We start from the raw sequence: 17659 nt of genomic DNA, 5'->3' as shown, positions 1-17659 counted from the left end.
GAAGGCAGATGACCCGAGGGACGGTGACCTTGCTCTTTGTTTATTTCTTCTTCCCTGACCACACACAAAAGCAGCACCTCACCTCTCAATAAATGTTTCCTTTATATAATGTTCTACTTTTTTCCAGATGACAATCCACAATAGTACTAAAAAACTAACATACCATCATTTGATTAAAGTATAATTTAGTTTTCACATTTTTAAAGGTAAACTCAGCGATATGATATAGATGTAGAAAGTAAACTGCGTCGTGGGTCAATTTCCACAACAACTAAGAGTGTTTGAAGCAAGTTGATTGACAAAGTCATGAACAATTGGAAGAATTGAAGAAACCACCTTTGGGCTATAATAAAAAAATATGCCTATTGGGTCAAAATGATAGCTTGAGGGTTAAACCTCAAAACAGGTTCCATTGCACCTTTCCTTCCGTTCCTCATATGTCTATAAACCATTCTGTCATGGCAGCCTTCTTTATGGTGAGACTAGTTGTTCCAGGAGTCAGGGGTCATGGCTATTCTGGGGTCAGACCTGAGGTGGTGCTAGTAACTGTTCCTGGGGTAAAGCCAGGGTTAAAGTGATCTGTCTTGACTGCGTTTGACTATGGGCATAGGGCCAATGCCACTAACACAACCCAGGCTAAGACATTTACCAAGACAGACACACTCGCAATTAACCTTTCAAATCTTCCCAGTTCACCCGTATAATCATAACCATTATTGCTAGCTGTATCTTAGGGCATCATCGAGGAGACGGGAACACAATCACATCTGAAGCTTAAAAACTACTTTTTGTTTTTACCATGTGTTTACTCTGTCAATGTTGACATTGGTGGGCTATAAATAAGTTAATGCAATTGTCATTTGAAAACTCTTTCAACAACAAGCCAAAGCATACATTCTAGGCCCATACAGTATGTTTAAAACTTTTCAAATGTGCAGTTTTATGTGTATTTCGACAGTAAACAATATCACTAATGCAATAGCCCTCCAAAGATAACACTAGAAAACGGGTATTCTGTGTACAGTATGCATTTGTTATTTGTAACCCTGCAACTGCAGCTTTGATTGTAATAACACATAGATTCAATAAAATCAAGTGTTAACCGGCGATAGCCGACACCGGCATAGCTGATGTTTTGCCGTTGTTGGAGGTGTAACTGCTTTGGAGCTGTCAAATCGGTGAGCAGCTGCTCTTGTGATCATTGTCATGAAGCCACACCTGTCCCACTCGCGTTAGACATTCAGAACGAGAAAATTGAGCCTATATAGAAATAATGATGCTCAAACTGAAAATCATTTAACAAAATAATGAGGATTTCTATCAGCCTAATCGAGGTGTAGATTACATCTCACATTCTAGTGTTCAAACTTGTAAACAAGACTGCACAGGATTTCTCTGAATGTGTCTCCGTGCAGCCAATGGCAATGTCTGCTTTAGGTATAATTCCGGGAGCCGCTTGTGGATTTGACAGCTCTAATACATTTTCACCGCCGGCACTGCCAAAACAACCGCTATGCGGATGTCGGCTAAAGCGGATCAGATTGAATCGAGACCTACATTTGCTCATAAATCCCTTACAGGGCACATTCTTTTGGGCACAAGCATATCTTCTCTAAGGGGCAAAACAGGAGATGGTGAGGTGGGACAACTCTTCTCTTTGGTCTTGTGTCGCTCTTGTTAAGGTCTGAAATATGAAAGAAGCTTGTGGGACTGGGACCTAGTTCTGTCCTGTTGTGTTCTGTTGTTCTCTGTTGTGTTGTGTTCTGTTCTGTCCTGTTGTGTTCTCTTCAGTCCTGCTGTATCATGTTGTGTTCTGTTCTGCCCTTTTGTGTTCTGTTCTGTCGTGTTCTGTTGTGTCCTGTTCTGTCCTGTTGTGTTCTGTTTTTTTTTTGTGTTTTGTGATGCACCTTCTGGACACCTGTGGTCTGACCTTCTCTGCCCTGCCTGCCCTGCAGTTGACCCAGTCACCACAGTACACACACATACAACCACACACATTTAAACACATTATGTAGCCACACAGAGCACACACAACAAACACCAACAGAATGTAGGCTTAATGTAAGAGAGACTACACAAACACGTCACGTGCATCATTTTAATTGTCACCATAGCAACACAAAACACGATGGCCACTGGCACGCTGGAGATGTGTGTTCCTTACGGATGAATCCCGGTTTCAACTGTACCGGGCAGATGGCAGACATGTATGGCATCTTGTGGGCGAGCGGTTTGCTGATGTCAATGTTGTGAACAGAATGCTCCATGGTAGTGGTGGTGTTATGGTATGGGCGGGTATAAGCTACGGACAACGAACATAATTGCATTTTATCAATGGCAATTTGAATGCACAGAGATGCCGTGACGAGATCATGAGGCCCATTGTCGTGCCATTCCTCCGCCACCATCACCTCATGTTTCAGCATGATCATGCACGGATCCCCATGTCGCAAGGATCTGTACACAATTCCTGGAAGCTGAAAAAGTCCCAGTTCTTCCATGGCCTGCATACTCACCAGACATGTCACCCATTGAGCAAGTTTGGGACGCTCTGGATCGACATGTATGACAGCGTGTTCCAGTTCCCGCCAATATCCAGCAACTTCGCAACAGCCATTGAAGAGGAGTGGGACAACATTCCACAGGCTACAATCAACAGCCTAATCAACTCTATGCGAAGGAGATGTGTCGCGCTGCATGAGGCAAATGGTGGTCACACCAGATACTGACTGGTTTCCTGATCCCAACCCTTCTTTTTTTTAAAGGTATCTGTGACCAACAGACGCATATCTCTATTCCCATTCATGTGAAATCCATAGATTAACTAATAGTCTCAAACTATTAGTTATATATAACTAATAGTTTGAGACCAAGTGAAAATACATCCTAACACTTCTGGAGATAGGGCAGGCAGGCATATTTATCTGAATGAAAGATACTGTAAAAAAAAACGGCTGAGTAGAGGGCTTTCATTCAATAGAGTCTTTCTTCACAAAATAAGTGTCCCTTTATGAGTAATTAATTTATTTCAATTGACTGATTTCCTTATATGAACTGTAACTCAGTAAAACCTTTGAAATTGTTGCATGTTGCGTTTTATAAGCTGTATGTTCATCCATGACAAATTCTTCACACTATTTACTGAATGTTCTTTGAAACTATTTCAGAAGATAACTTTGGGTTTATTTTCACACAACTTGTGCCAGTCTATAAAAGTATAGTTTAAATGGGAAAACGTTTTTTACAGCCAGTGTATCTGAATTGGGCCCGGCTCTACGATGGGGCAAAAGGGGCCACTCAGGAACATTCACTGTCTTCTTGGTAAGCAACTCCAGTGTAGATTTGGCTTTGTGTTTTAGGTTATTGTCCTGCTGAAAGGTAAATTAATCTCCCAGTGCCTGGTGGAAAGCAGACTGAACCAGGTTTTCCTCTAAGATTTTGCCTGTGCTTAGCTCCATTCCATTTCTTTTTTATCCTGAAAAACTCCCCAGTTCTTAACGATTACAAGCATACCCATAACATGATGCAGCCACCACTACGCTTGAAAATATGGAGAGTGGTACTCAGTAATGTGTTGTATTGTATTTTATTATATATATATATTTTTTTATATTGTACAATCAGTGTTTTTCGTATTTTCATTGGCTATTGGTTGCATTCACAACAAGGTCATTTTTATCTCAGTTTATCAATGTCAGAGTAGCCACTCATTTCAGTCAATTGTGTGGTATTTAAACAAGATTCCAGTCATGTTCCAGACAATTTAGATGGAAAGCTACTGAAAATCCCAAATTGTTTGCATAGTCAACTTACACACAGCTCTGACACACACACTCACACCACCAGACATGCCACCAGGGGTCTTTTCACAGTCCCCAAATCCAGAACAAATTCAAGGAACGCGTACAGTCTTATATAGAGCCATTATTGCATGGAACTCCATTCTATTCCATTCCATGTCATATTGCTCAAATAAACAGCAAACCTGGTTTCAAAACACAGATATACCAATCACGGCGCCTCTCCCCTATTTGACCTAGATAGTTTGTGTGTATGTATTGATATGTAGGCTATGTGTGCCTTAAAAATATATATATATATATATGTAGTTCTGTCCTTGAGCTGTTCTTGTCTATTAATGTTCTGTATTATGTCATGTTTCATGTTTTGTGTGGACCCCAGAAAGAGTAGCTGCTGCTTTTGCAACAGCTAATGGGGATCCTGATAAAATACCAAATACCAAATACCAAATGTAGGCTAAATTACATACAATAGCATGAAATGCCTTTATGAAAGGCAAAATTTCCAGACACTGTGTGCAAATCCTATAAACTCCCCCGCTAAACTGTATTCCACTGGGCACACATTTGTTGAATGAACGTTGTTTCAACGTCATTTGTCAACCTATTGTGGAATCTACAAACACCAGTACTGTTTTCATCTCATTTCAGCCAGCTTTGTAAACATTAAAACATTCAATTTACATTTACATTTACATTTTAGTCATTTAGCAGACGCTCTTATCCAGAGCGACTTACAGGAGCAATTAGGGTTAAGTGCCTTGCTCAAGGGCACATTAACGTCATTTAGCAGACGCTCTTAGCCAGAGCGACTCACAAATTGGTGCGTTCACCCTATAGCCAGTGGGATAACCACTTTACAATTTGGGGGGGGGGGGTTAGAAGGAATACTTTATCCTATCCCAGGTATTCCTTAAAGAGGTGGGGTTTCAAATGTCTCCGGAAGGTGGTGAGTGACTCCGCTGTCCTGGCGTCGTGAGGGAGCTTGTTCCACCATTGGGGTGCCAGAGCAGCGAACAGTTTTGACTGGGCTGAGCGGGAGCTATGCTTCCGCAGAGGAAGGGGAGCCAGCAGGCCAGAGGTGGATGAACGCAATGCCCACATTCAACTTAAACATTCAACAACAACTTAACCTGACTAACAGGTTGTTACATCAATCTGATTTCAACATAATCATCAGAACTATGTATACGTTGAAATTGTGTTGAAAATTCCATGTAGAAATTATAAAATTCCTTTTCATTCAATATAATTGTACATTGGGTGGTTGAAATTAATGTTTAATTTCATAGTTGATTAGACATATTTTATTTGACCTTGTTTCAATGTTGATAGTAAAATGGTATGTTTGAATCAACGTCTTGTTTCAATTTCATGCCATCAACCTAAATAAAGAGGTATATTGAAATAAAATATGAAGCCACTGTCCAAGGATTCCTGACTGAACAGTGACTCCTACTGGTATGTGAGGGGTAATGCACTTGCATGAGAACGAGTCTACCATCCATGCTTAGCTTTAGAAACAAGCTGTGTTCGTTTCAGCGGAGCTATCATGTCAACACATTTAGAGATTGATCAGCTTCCATACTCATTGGCGTAGAATAACATTATAAATAACATTGAATAGTTGAAAGTAACTCTTACTTTTCTTACACAAGCTGTTTGTGAAAGTACATTCGGAGGGTGGTTGGGTTTATGTAGGCTACATTGACATCTGATTTGCCCAAAGGACACCATCATTCAATTGTAAAGGTATACTATCATTCATCCATGGTTGATTGGATCTTTGGAAGGTTAGAAATAGTTGCCGTTAGCCCAGTAAAAGATATTACAATTCATGTTACGATGGCGCCGGAGAAGATGGCTGCCGTTTTACAGCCCTCTAAACAATTGTACTATTATGTGTGTTTTTTCTCGTTATTTGTAATATTATTCTGTAAATAATGTTTCTGCCACCGTCTTTTATGACCAAAAAGAGCTTCTGGATATCAGGACAGCGATTACTCACCTCGTACTGGACGAAGATTTTTTCTTCAACGAGTCGGACGCGAAGGATATTCTACAGACACCCGACAAGGCCCAAATCCCTGTCATTAACATGAGAAAGAGACGGAGATATCGTGGACGTAGGTCGGGGTGCCTTGTAAGGATCCGACGGCGAGCAAGTAAATTGCCTCTTCCATCAAGTTCTCTGTAGCTCAATTGGTAGAGCATGGCGCTTGTAACGCCAGAGTAGTGGGTTCGATCCCCGGGACCACCCATACGTAAAAATCTATGCACACATGACTGTAAGTCGCTTTGGATAAAAGCGTCTGCTAAATGGCATATTATTATTATTATTATTTATCAATCCTATTAGCCAATGTTCAAACATTTGAAAATAAATTGGACGACCGAAGATTAAGGTTATCCTACCAACGGGACATTAAAAACTGTAATATCTTATGATTCACCGAGTTGTGGTTGAACAACGACATGGATAACATACAGCTGGCGGGATATACGCTACGTCGGCAGGATAGAACAGCTAACTCCGGTAAGACAAGGGGTGGCGGTCTGTGTATATTTGTAAGCAACAACTGGTGCATTAAATCAAATACTAAGGAAGTCTCAAGGTTTTGCTCGCCTGAGGTAGAGTAGATCATGATAAGCTGTGGACCACACTATTTACCAAGAGAGTTTTCATCTATATTTTTCGTAGCTGTCTATTTACCACCACAAACCGATGCTGGCACTAAGATTGCACTCAATGAGCTATATAAGGCCATAAGTAAACAGCAAAAAACGCTCATCAAGAGGCAGCGCTCCTAGTGGCCAAGGACTTTAATGCAGGGAAACTTAAATCCGTTCTACCTAATATCTACCAGCATGTTAAATGTGCAACCAGAGGGAAAAAAAACTCTAGACCAGCTTTACTCCACACAGAGACGCGTACAAAGCTCTCCCTCACCCTCCATTTGGCAAATCTGACCATAACTCTATTTTCCTGATTCCTGCTTATAAGCAATAACTAAAGCAGGAAGCACCAGTGACACGGTTAATAAGCAAGTGGTCAGATGACGCAGATGCTAAGCTACAGGACTGTTTTGCTAGCACAGACTGGAATATGTTCCGGGATTCTTCCGATAGCATTGATGAGTACACCACATCAGTCACTGGCTTCATCAATGACGTCATCCCCACAGTGACCGTACGTACATACCCCAACCAGAAGCCGTGGATTACAGGCAACATCAGCACTGAGCTAAAGGGTAGAGCTGCCGCTTTCAAGGAGCGGGACTCTAACACGGACGCTTATAAGAAATCCGGCTATGCCCTCCGACGAACCATCAAACAGGCAGAGTCAATACAGGACTAAGATTGAATCGTACTACAACGGCGCCGACGCTTGTCGGATGTGGCAGGGTTTGAAAACGATTACAGACTACAAAGGGAAGCACAGCCGCGAGCTGCCCAGTGACACAAGCCTACCAGACTAGCTAAATCACCTATATGCTCGCTTCAAGACAAGCAACACTGAAGCATGCATGAGAGCATCAGCTGTTCCAGATTACTGTGATCATGCTCTCCGTAGACAATGTGAGTAACACTTTTAAGCAGGTCAACATTCACAAGGCTGCAGGGCCTGATGGATTACCAGGACGTGTACTCCGAGCATGCGATGACCAACTGGCAAGTGGCTTCACTGACATTTTCTACATGTCCCTGACTGAGTCTGTAATACCAACATGTTTCAAGCAGACCACCATAGTCTCTGTGCCCAAGAACACGAAGATAACCTGCCTAAATGACTACCGACCCATAGCACTCACGTCTGTAGCCATAAAGTGCTTTGAAAAGCTGGTCATTACATTTACATTTTAGTCATTTAGCAGACGCTCTTATCCAGAGCAACTTACAGTTACTGAGTGCATACATTTTTCATACTGGCCCCCCCGTGGGAAAAACCCCCACAACCCTGGCGTTGCAAGTGCCATGCTCTACCAACTGAGCTACAGGGGACCTGTACATCAATACCATTATCCCAGAAACCCTAGACCCACTCCAATTTGCATACCGCTCAAACAGATCCACAGATGATGCAATCTCTATTGCACTCCACACTGCCCTTTCCCACCTGGACAAGAGGAACACCTACGTGAGAATGCTATTCATTGACAACAGCTCAGCGTTCAACACCATAGTGCCCTCAATGCTCATCACTAAGCTAAGGACATTGGAACTAAACACCTCCCTGTGCAACTGGATCCTGGACTTCCTGACGGGCCGCCCCCAGGTGGTAAGGTGTTACGGATACAGGTATCCTGTGTCTTTTTGTGTTTTTCCTCTCCTTCTGCCCTAATCACAGGTGTCCTGTATGTTCCTGATTGGTGGTCGTTGAGGTGTCTGCTGATTGCTAAGGTGGACCAATCAGTGAACATTCCTCTGCATTGCACCACCTGTTGCTGGTTTTTCAATCACACATCCCATTGTATAAAAACCAGTCAGTTGTGTTTGTTAGAGAGTCTATTTCCGTATGTGAGTATGGATACTGTGGTGTCCTGTGTTTTGTTTACTCACTAAGTTGCTGGTTACTCTGTTTGGTAATTTTGTTTGAGACTAATGTCTGTATGGATACTGTGGTGTCCTGTGTTTTGTTTACTCACGAAGTTGCTGGTTACTCTGTTTGGTAATTTTGTTAGAGACTAATTTCTGTATGTGAGTATGGATACTGTGGTGTCCTGTGTTTTGAGTACTCACTAATTTGCTGGTTACTCTGTTTGGTAACTTTGTGTGTTTCTGGGAAAAGGGGAAGTTAAGCAAGCTGCCCTTGGGCATACATTACCCGTAGAAAGAACTGTCTATAAACCTGTCTATAGACCTGAGCGGACCACCCACTGTATTTTTGTATGATTAGCAGTAGTTTAGCGGTTCTTGAGGCAGGCAAGATCAGTTTAGGGGTGTTTTACACTATTGTTTCATTTCTTGGGTCCTGCTCAGCCCTTTTTCCCAAACCTTTACCGTGTGTTCACAAATAAACATTTTATGTTTGACAGTAGTTTATGGTTGTCGTGTAGTTTTTGTTCTCCCTGTTCCATGTCACGATTCTAATTTGCATGATTTATGTTACGGGTCTCTTCTCCATCCACCCTAGACGTTTAAAGCCACGGGGTTCGTAACATAATGTGGGGGCTCGTCCGGGATCTATCTCATTGATACTCATGCAAATGAGTTAGTGTCTGGTTCAGTGTTGAGCTTGGCAGCTGTAACTACCAGTTTTTTTTGTGTTCAGTATTCGACGGCTTGTGTTGCTAGTTTAGGATGGCTACTTTTGAGTTGGATGCATTTTTGGAAAACCCTACGTGGGAGGTTTTTGAGAATTGCCGTAGAGTGGATCTACAGGCTTTGGCTGACCACTTTTCTGTACCCATATCAAGGGTTTTAGTGAAAGCCGAAGTAAGGAAAGCAGTGTTAGAGATATTGTTGAACGAGCGAGTGCTTGAGTTACCGCCGCCTGAGTCTGCTGCTCCTGTAGGGGATGTGGTTGCTGCTCCTGTAAGCCCATCGGTGTCTGAGGAGGAGGCTAAGGCTACAGCCACATTGCCCCGTTTTGACCCACTCTCCCCACTGACTGACAGTGATGCTAGGATGGATGTCCACTCGACACGGCTCCAAATGGAGGCGGAAGAGCGAGCACAGATCAGGCAAGACAAGCTGGAAACGCGTAGGCTTGATCAAGAACTGGAGACGCGTAAGCTAGAGGCAGAACTGGAGACGCGTAGGCTTGATCAAGAACTGGAGACGCGTAAGATGGAACTGGAGATGCGTAAAATGGAACTAGAGGCAGAAACAGCGAGGTTAGTCTCTGCTCGTACTATGCTTTCTAGTGAGCCGTCCTCACCAGCTGTGTCGTCTGCTACTTTTGATATTAGTAGACAGATCACCTTGGTACCTGTGTTTAGGGAGTCAGAGGTTGATTCCTATTTCAGTGTTTTTGAACGTATAGCAGTAGCATTGAAATGGCCCGAAGAGGTATGGTGCCTATTACTTCAGTGTAAATTAACAGGTAAAGCCCAAGAGGTTCTGTCAGCGCTACCTCTTGAAGACAGCTTGAATTATGACGTGGTCAAAGCTACTGTTCTTCGTGCCTATGAGCTTGTTCCTGAGGCATATCGACAGAGATTTAGGTCTCATAAAAAGGCTTCTACTCAGACTTATGTGGAGTTTGCTAGAGACAAAGGAAATCTATTTGACAAATGGCACAGTGCTAGTAAGGTAACTAATTTTAACTCTCTACGGGAGTTAATCTTGTTAGAAGAGTTAAAAAATTGCTTACCCGAACGCATTGTAGTTTATCTGAACGAACAGAAGGTATCCTCACTGTCGGAAGCGTCTGTATTGGCAGACGAGTTTGTGTTGACGCATAAGAGCGTGTTTTCGGCTCGTACGGAGGGCAGGGCTGCGGAGTTGCTAACTTTTAGTCCTAGTCGACCAGCAGTACATCCAGCACGCCCCAAAAGATGTGCGTCACTGTTTCTATTGTCATAAGGTGGGACATATGGTTAATGATTGCTTTCTGCTAAAACGCAAACAGGGGATGCCTCAGCACGCCAGGCCGCCAACGGGTGTTGGGCTGATTCATACGGTTGTAAGGCCGGAATCAAGACGGAGGCCTCATAGTGAATGTGGTTTGAAAGTCCCTGTCCCAGATCACAGTTATGAACCGTTCATTTTTGAGGGGTTTGTTTCCATATCAGATGACGAAGCGTCTCAGCGTCCAGTTAGAATCCTTAGAGATACTGGTGCGGCGCAGTCGTTCATACTATCTGATGTGTTGCCCTTGTCCAATAATACATATCGTGGTTCCAGTGTGTTAGTACAAGGAATTGAAATGGGATTCGTCCCCGTGCCATTGCACTTTGTGAACGTACACTCTGAGTTAGTCAGTGGATTGTTCAGAGTTGGAGTACGTCCTATGTTGCCAGTAAAAGGTGTGACATTTATAATGGGCAACGATATTGCCGGAGGAAAGGTGATACCCGTATTGGAGGTATTGGATAAAAGTGACCAGTCTCTCTCCGAGGAGCTGGCACAGGGTTATCCAGATGTGTTCCCTGCTTGTGCTGTCACACGTGCTCCAGCACGACAAGTGGGTGAAGTGATAGATTTGTCGAACACGATTCTATTCAGAGAGTGTGACCCAGAGGATAGTTCGGGTGCTACCTCTGGTAAGCTGGTGCAGTCTGACCAACAGCCCAGAGAAAGGAAGAAGGATGTGGAACTTGTTGCCGAGGCAATACAGTTACCAGTTACTCGTGAGCAGCTGATCGCTAACCAGAAGGTTGACATTAGCCTGGCTAAATGTTTTTCTAGTGTTGTCTCAGAGGAGGAGCTAAAGAAGAAAAACATGGCATACTTCATTGATGGTAATCTCCTCATGCGTAAATGGACATCCCATGTTGACGCTGGCGGAGATTGGAATGCTGTTTACCAAATAGTGATTCCTACAGCCTTTCGACAAAATGTTTTATCCCTCGCTCATGATCACCAGTGGTCCGGACATCTGGGAGTCACCAAGACTTATGATCGAGTTTTGCGACATTTCTTTTGGCCTGGTTTAAAACAAGATGTGGCTCAGTTCTGTCGGACTTGCCACACCTGTCAAGTAACTGGGAAACCGAACCAGGTTATTTCCCCCACGCCTCTTTGTCCCATACCGGCCATAGGTGAACCATTCGAACATGTGATGGTTGATTGTGTTGGACCATTACCAAAGACAAAATCTGGTAACCAGTTTATGTTGACGATTATGTGTGTGGCCACCAGGTACCCAGAGGCCATTCCTCTGCGAAGGATTACTGCTCCGGTGGTGAGTAAAGCGTTGATCAAATTCTTCTCAACTTTTGGGTTACCTAAGGTGATACAAACTGATCAGGGTACGAATTTCCTTTCTAAACAAGTGTTAAAATCCTTGTCAGTTACACACCGTGTGTCAAGCGCATATCACCCAGAGTCTCAGGGTGCGCTTGAACGTTGGCATCAGACACTGAAGTCTATGCTCCGTAAATATTGCTTGGAATCTGAGAAAGATTGGGATGAGGGAGTTCCTCTAGTTTTGTTTGCTGTCCGTGAGACAGCACAGGAATCCCTAGGGTTCAGCCCAGCTGAACTGGTGTTTGGACACACCATGAGAGGACCTATGAAAGTCCTTAAGGATCAGTTTTTGTCACAAGAGTTGTGTGTGAAAGAAAATGTGTTGGACTACGTTAGTCGCTTTCGTGAGCGCCTACATGGTGCCTGTGCTCTAGCAAAGGAAGCGCTGTCTTCCTCACAGAAACGGATGAAACGACACTATGACACACAGGCTGTTTCTCGTTCACTGCAGCCAGGTGACCAAGTTCTTGTATTGTTGCCTGTGCCAGGAGCGTCATTGTCAGCACGTTTCTCTGGTCCTTATGTCATTGAAAAGAAACTAAGTGAAACTGACTACGTGATACAGACTCCTGATAGAAAACGCCAATCTCGTGTGTGCCACGTTAACATGTTGAAGACCATACACCAGACCCGTCACTCAGATAGACAGTCCAGAGAAACTGGCCGAGTCGGCTGTCTCTATTGCTGCTACGGCTGTAGTGGGAGGTCATGTTAATGATGTGGACGGAGATGGTTTGGAGTTGCGCAATACTCAGCAGCAGTGTGCTAGATTGCCCAATTCAGAGATGCTGCTGTCTCTCCCGTCAAGCCTGATTCATTTAACGGACGGACAGTCAGATGATATTGTGAGACTATTACACAGCTTTCCATGTCTTTTTAATGATGTTCCTACATGCACAAATGTGTTAGAACATGACATTAATGTTGGAAACGCTGCACCTATCAAGCAACATGCTTATCGTGTCAACGTCTCTAAAAGAAAGATAATGAGGGATGAGGTCGGTTATTTGCTAGAGAATAACCTGGCTATGCCAAGTTCAAGTCCTTGGAGTTCTCCGTGCATTCTGGTTCCTAAACCTGATGGGACATCCAGATTATGTACGGACTATCGGAAGGTCAATGCTGTCACAGTGCCCGACTCGTTCCCGTTACCCAGACTGGATGACTGTATTGATACTGTTGGTGCTGCTACTTATGTAACCAAACTAGATCTTCTAAAAGGTTACTGGCAGGTGCCGCTAACCTCACGTGCCTCCGACATCTCTGCCTTTGTGACCCCAGATCACTTCCTACAATATGCTGTCATGGTATTTGGGATGCGGAACGCACCAGCCACTTTCCAACGCCTGGTTAACACAGTATTGGCTGGAGTTCCTAATTGTAGTGCTGATGATCTGGTAATTGATGATCTGGTAATTTATTCAACTGAGTGGTCTGATCATGTTAACACTTTAAGGGTAGTGTGTGAACGTCTAGCAGCCGCTTCTCTAACCCTGAACTTAGCAAAGTGCGAGTTTGGGAAGGCCACTGTTACTTATCTCGGTAAACAGGTCAGCCATGGTCAGGTGCGCCCTGTAGATGCCAAGGTCTCAGCTATAAATGCATTTCCCGCACCTACCACCAGAAGAGAGCTACGCCGCTTTTTAGGGATGGTTGGCTACTCTCGTAGTTTCTGTAAAAATTTCTCTGCGGTAGTTGCTCCATTAACGGATTTGCTCAGTCCGGCGAGAAAAATTGTATGGTCTGAAGATTGTCGTACTGCTTTCAACACTGCTAAAGCACTCTTATGTAGTACTCCTGTTCTTGCTGCGCCAGATTTTGAACGACCGTTTAAACTGGAGGTAGATGCAAGTGCCAGAGGTGCTGGTGCTGTTCTACTGCAGCAGGACCAGAGTGGAGTGGACCATCCTGTCTGTTATTTTTCACGGAAATTTAACAAATGTCAGACAAACTATTCCACCATTGAACAAGAAGCTCTAGCTTTGTTGTTAGCTCTGCAGTACTTTGAAGTTTATGTTGGTTCCAGTGCACTACCAGTGATAGTGTATACTGACCATAACCCCTTAGTTTTTCTCCACCGGATGTACAACCAGAACCAACGCCTTATGCGTTGGGCACTTGTCGTGCAAAATTATAATTTGGAGATCCGCCACAAAAAGGGGTTGGATAATGTGTTGGCAGATGCTTTGTCTCGTGTTTAAAGATCTAGGTTTTTTTTGGTTATCCCGGCAGGATGATTTTTGAATTTTGGGTGTTGTGATGTTACGTGTGTCGCAAACCATTTGTGGTTTGCTCTTTTAAGGGTGGGAGTGTTACGGATACAGGTATCCTGTGTCTTTTTGTGTTTTTCCTCTCCTTCTGCCCTAATCACAGGTGTCCTGTATGTTCCTGATTGGTGGCCGTTGAGGTGTCTGCTGATTGCTAAGGTGGACCAATCAGTGAACATTCCTCTGCATTGCACCACCTGTTGCTGGTTTTTCAATCACACATCCCATTGTATAAAAACCAGTCAGTTGTGTTTGTTAGAGAGTCTATTTCCGTATGTGAGTATGGATACTGTGGTGTCCTGTGTTTTGTTTACTCACTAAGTTGCTGGTTACTCTGTTTGGTAATTTTGTTAGAGACTAATGTCTGTATGGATACTGTGGTGTCCTGTGTTTTGTTTACTCACTAAGTTGCTGGTTACTCTGTTTGGTAATTTTGTTAGAGACTAATTTCTGTATGTGAGTATGGATACTGTGGTGTCCTGTGTTTTGAGTACTCACTAATTTGCTGGTTACTCTGTTTGGTAACTTTGTGTGTTTCTGGGAAAAGGGGAAGTTAAGCAAGCTGCCCTTGGGCATACATTACCCGTAGAAAGAACTGTCTATAAACACTAGTTAGACCTGAGCGGACCACCCACTGTATTTTTGTATGATTAGCAGTAGTTTAGCGGTTCTTGAGGCAGGCAAGATCAGTTTAGGGGTGTTTTACACTATTGTTTCATTTCTTGGGTCCTGCTCAGCCCTTTTTCCCAAACCTTTACCGTGTGTTCACAAATAAACATTTTATGTTTGACAGTAGTTTATGGTTGTCGTGTAGTTTTTGTTCTCCCTGTTCCATGTCACGATTCTAATTTGCATGATTTATGTTACGGGTCTGTTCTCCATCCACCCTAGACGTTTAAAGCCACGGGGTTTGTAACATAATGGTAGGTAACAACACATCTGCCAACCTGATCCTCAACACGGGGGCCCCTCAGGGGTGCGTGCTCAGTCCCCTCCTGTACTCCCTGTTCACCCATGACTGCATGGCCAGGCACGACTCCAACACCATCATTAATGTGGTCCTCTGTAGCTCAGCTGGTAGAGCACGGCGCTTGTAACGTCAAGGTAGTGGGTTCGATCCCCGGGACCACCCATACGTAAAAATGTATGCACGCATGACTGTAAGTTGCTTTGGATAAAAGCGTCTGCTAAATGGCTTATTATTATTATTATTATTATTATTAAGTTTGCCGACGACACAACAGTGGTAGGCCTGATCACTGACAATGATGAGACAGCGTATAGGGAGGAGGTCAGACACATGGCCATGTGGTGCCAGGATAACAACCTCTCCCTCAATGTGATCAAGACAAAGGAGATGATTGTGGACTACAGGAAAAAAAAGAGGACAGAGCACTCCCCCATTCTCATCAACGGGGCTGTAGTGGAACAAGTTGAGAGCTTCAAGTTCCTTGGTGTCCACATCACCAACAAACTATCATGGTCCAAACACACCAAGACAGTCGTGAAGATGGCATGACAAAGACTCAAGAGACTGAAAAGATTTGGCATGGGTCCTCAGATCCTCAAAAAGTTATACAGCTGCACCATCGAGAGCATCCTGACTGATAGCATCACCGCCTGGTATGGCAACTGCTCGGCATCCGACCGCAAGGCACTATAGAGGGTAGTGCGTACGGCCCATTACATCACTGGGGCCAAACTCCCTGCCATCCAGGACCTCTATACCAGGCGGTGTCAGAGGTCCTCAAAATTGTCAAAGACTCTGTCTTGTTTTGTATGCTTTGTACAAAATAATAAAATGCAGCACGACAGGATCTTTCTAAACGTAGCTTTTTATTAGCTAGCTATAACTGGCATGTTCATGTGTCTCCGGCCATGATCATCTGAAGATGACCTCACCACCTGGGTGGTCTTAACCAATCATAGCGCAGTATGATACGACGGTAGAATGCATCCAATTACAATTCAGTATGCTGACACATATGAATATTACAGACTCCAGCCACCCTAGTCATAGACTGTTCTCTCTGCTACCGCACGGCAAGCGGTACCGGAGCGCCAAGTCTAGGTCCAAAAGGTTAGATTAATATCATGAATTTTGCATCCTATTTTTATGAATAATGTTAAGCTAGTTTTTTTCAATCACTTAGTTGCAATTTTCACATGTATGTGGTACATTTTTACAAGTCTAAGAGCAAATATCTAAACAGATCATGAAAATGGCTCATGTTTCAAAACTAAGCACATTTTCAATTGACTGAGTACAACAAACAAATTCACACAGTCACGTGTTCACTGCACCAAATCATGCATATTCAGTCTAAGTATCTGCTTCTCGTATATGATTTTCTTGTCATTTGTTAATACAATTAACTATCACTTATACTACTTGAGTAAAAGTCTAAAAGTATTTGGTTTTAAATATACTTAAGTATCAAAGGTAAAAAGTATAAATAATTTCAAATTCCTTATATTAAGCAAACCAGACGGCACCATTTTCTTTTATTTATTTTTTATTTACGGATAGCCAGGGGCACACTCCAAAACTCAGACATAATTTACAAACTGATCATGTGAGTCCACCAGATCAGAGGCAGTAGGGATGACCAGGGATGTTCTCTTGATAAGTGTGTGAATGAGACTTTTGGGTGTCAGGAAAAATGTAAGGAGTAAAAATTATTTTTATTAGGAATGTAGTGAAGTAAAAGTTGTCAAATTGAAATAGTAAAGTACAGATACCCCCCAAAAAACGACTTAAGTAGTACTTTAAAGTATTTTTACTTAAGTACTTTACACCACTGATGTCAACAATGGAATAATGAAACAAATACCAAAAAATAGTTTTTGGGGTGGAATTTTCCTTTAAGGATGAACAAAATTCAGGAGCGAGGACCAGATTTCAATGCAACACTTAACTAGTTGACTTGAACGCAGCTCCCTACCAACTCAACAAGCACCAGCTGCTAGCCATTGCCAATCAGCCTCCTACTGTTTGCAACACTTAACTAGTTGCCTTGAACGTAGCTCCTCAAACAAGCTCCAGCTGATACTAACTGCTAATCAGTCTCCACACCTGTTCTCACTCTCCTTTATCACCACTTCCACCATATTTAAACCCGACCAAACAGTCATTGTTCCTCTTGCGTTGCATCCCTCCTCCCCCTCCCATGTCATTCTCCTTTTACTTAGGTTCCTTCAAGGATCTTCCGGGGGGATTGCCTTCACCACAGCAGCCTCACTGCCTCAGCCTGACGGTGATGTCTACGTGTGACTCCAAGCCAAACCCTACAGCAGGGGTATCAAACTCATTCCATGGAGGGCCGAGTGTATGCAGATTTTCGTTATTTCCTTTCAATATGTGTCAAATTAAGACCTAGACACCCAGGTGAGGGGAGTTCCTAACCAATCAGTGACCTTAATTTATCAATCAAGGGATGAGCAAAAAACGTCAGACACTCGGCCCTCCGTGGAATGAGTTTGACACATGTGCCCTATAAGAGTCAACTCCCCTGGATCCTTCATCTGCAGCCCTTGGCTTCATCTGGTCCATTCTCGCGTCATTCAATTTCCTCATATTTTAAACCCATTTCAATTTCTGATCCTTACACTTGTGAATACATTGTAAACTGATAAATTAAATTGATACAATGTACGGTTGCAAAATTATGGGAACTT

This window comes from Coregonus lavaretus (genome assembly GCF_964263955.1).
Source record: "Coregonus lavaretus genome assembly, chromosome: 26".
In the NCBI taxonomy this organism is placed as follows: Eukaryota; Metazoa; Chordata; class Actinopteri; order Salmoniformes; family Salmonidae; genus Coregonus; species Coregonus lavaretus.
The sequence above is the reverse complement of the archived record's forward strand: the minus strand, read 5'-3'. Positions refer to the sequence as shown.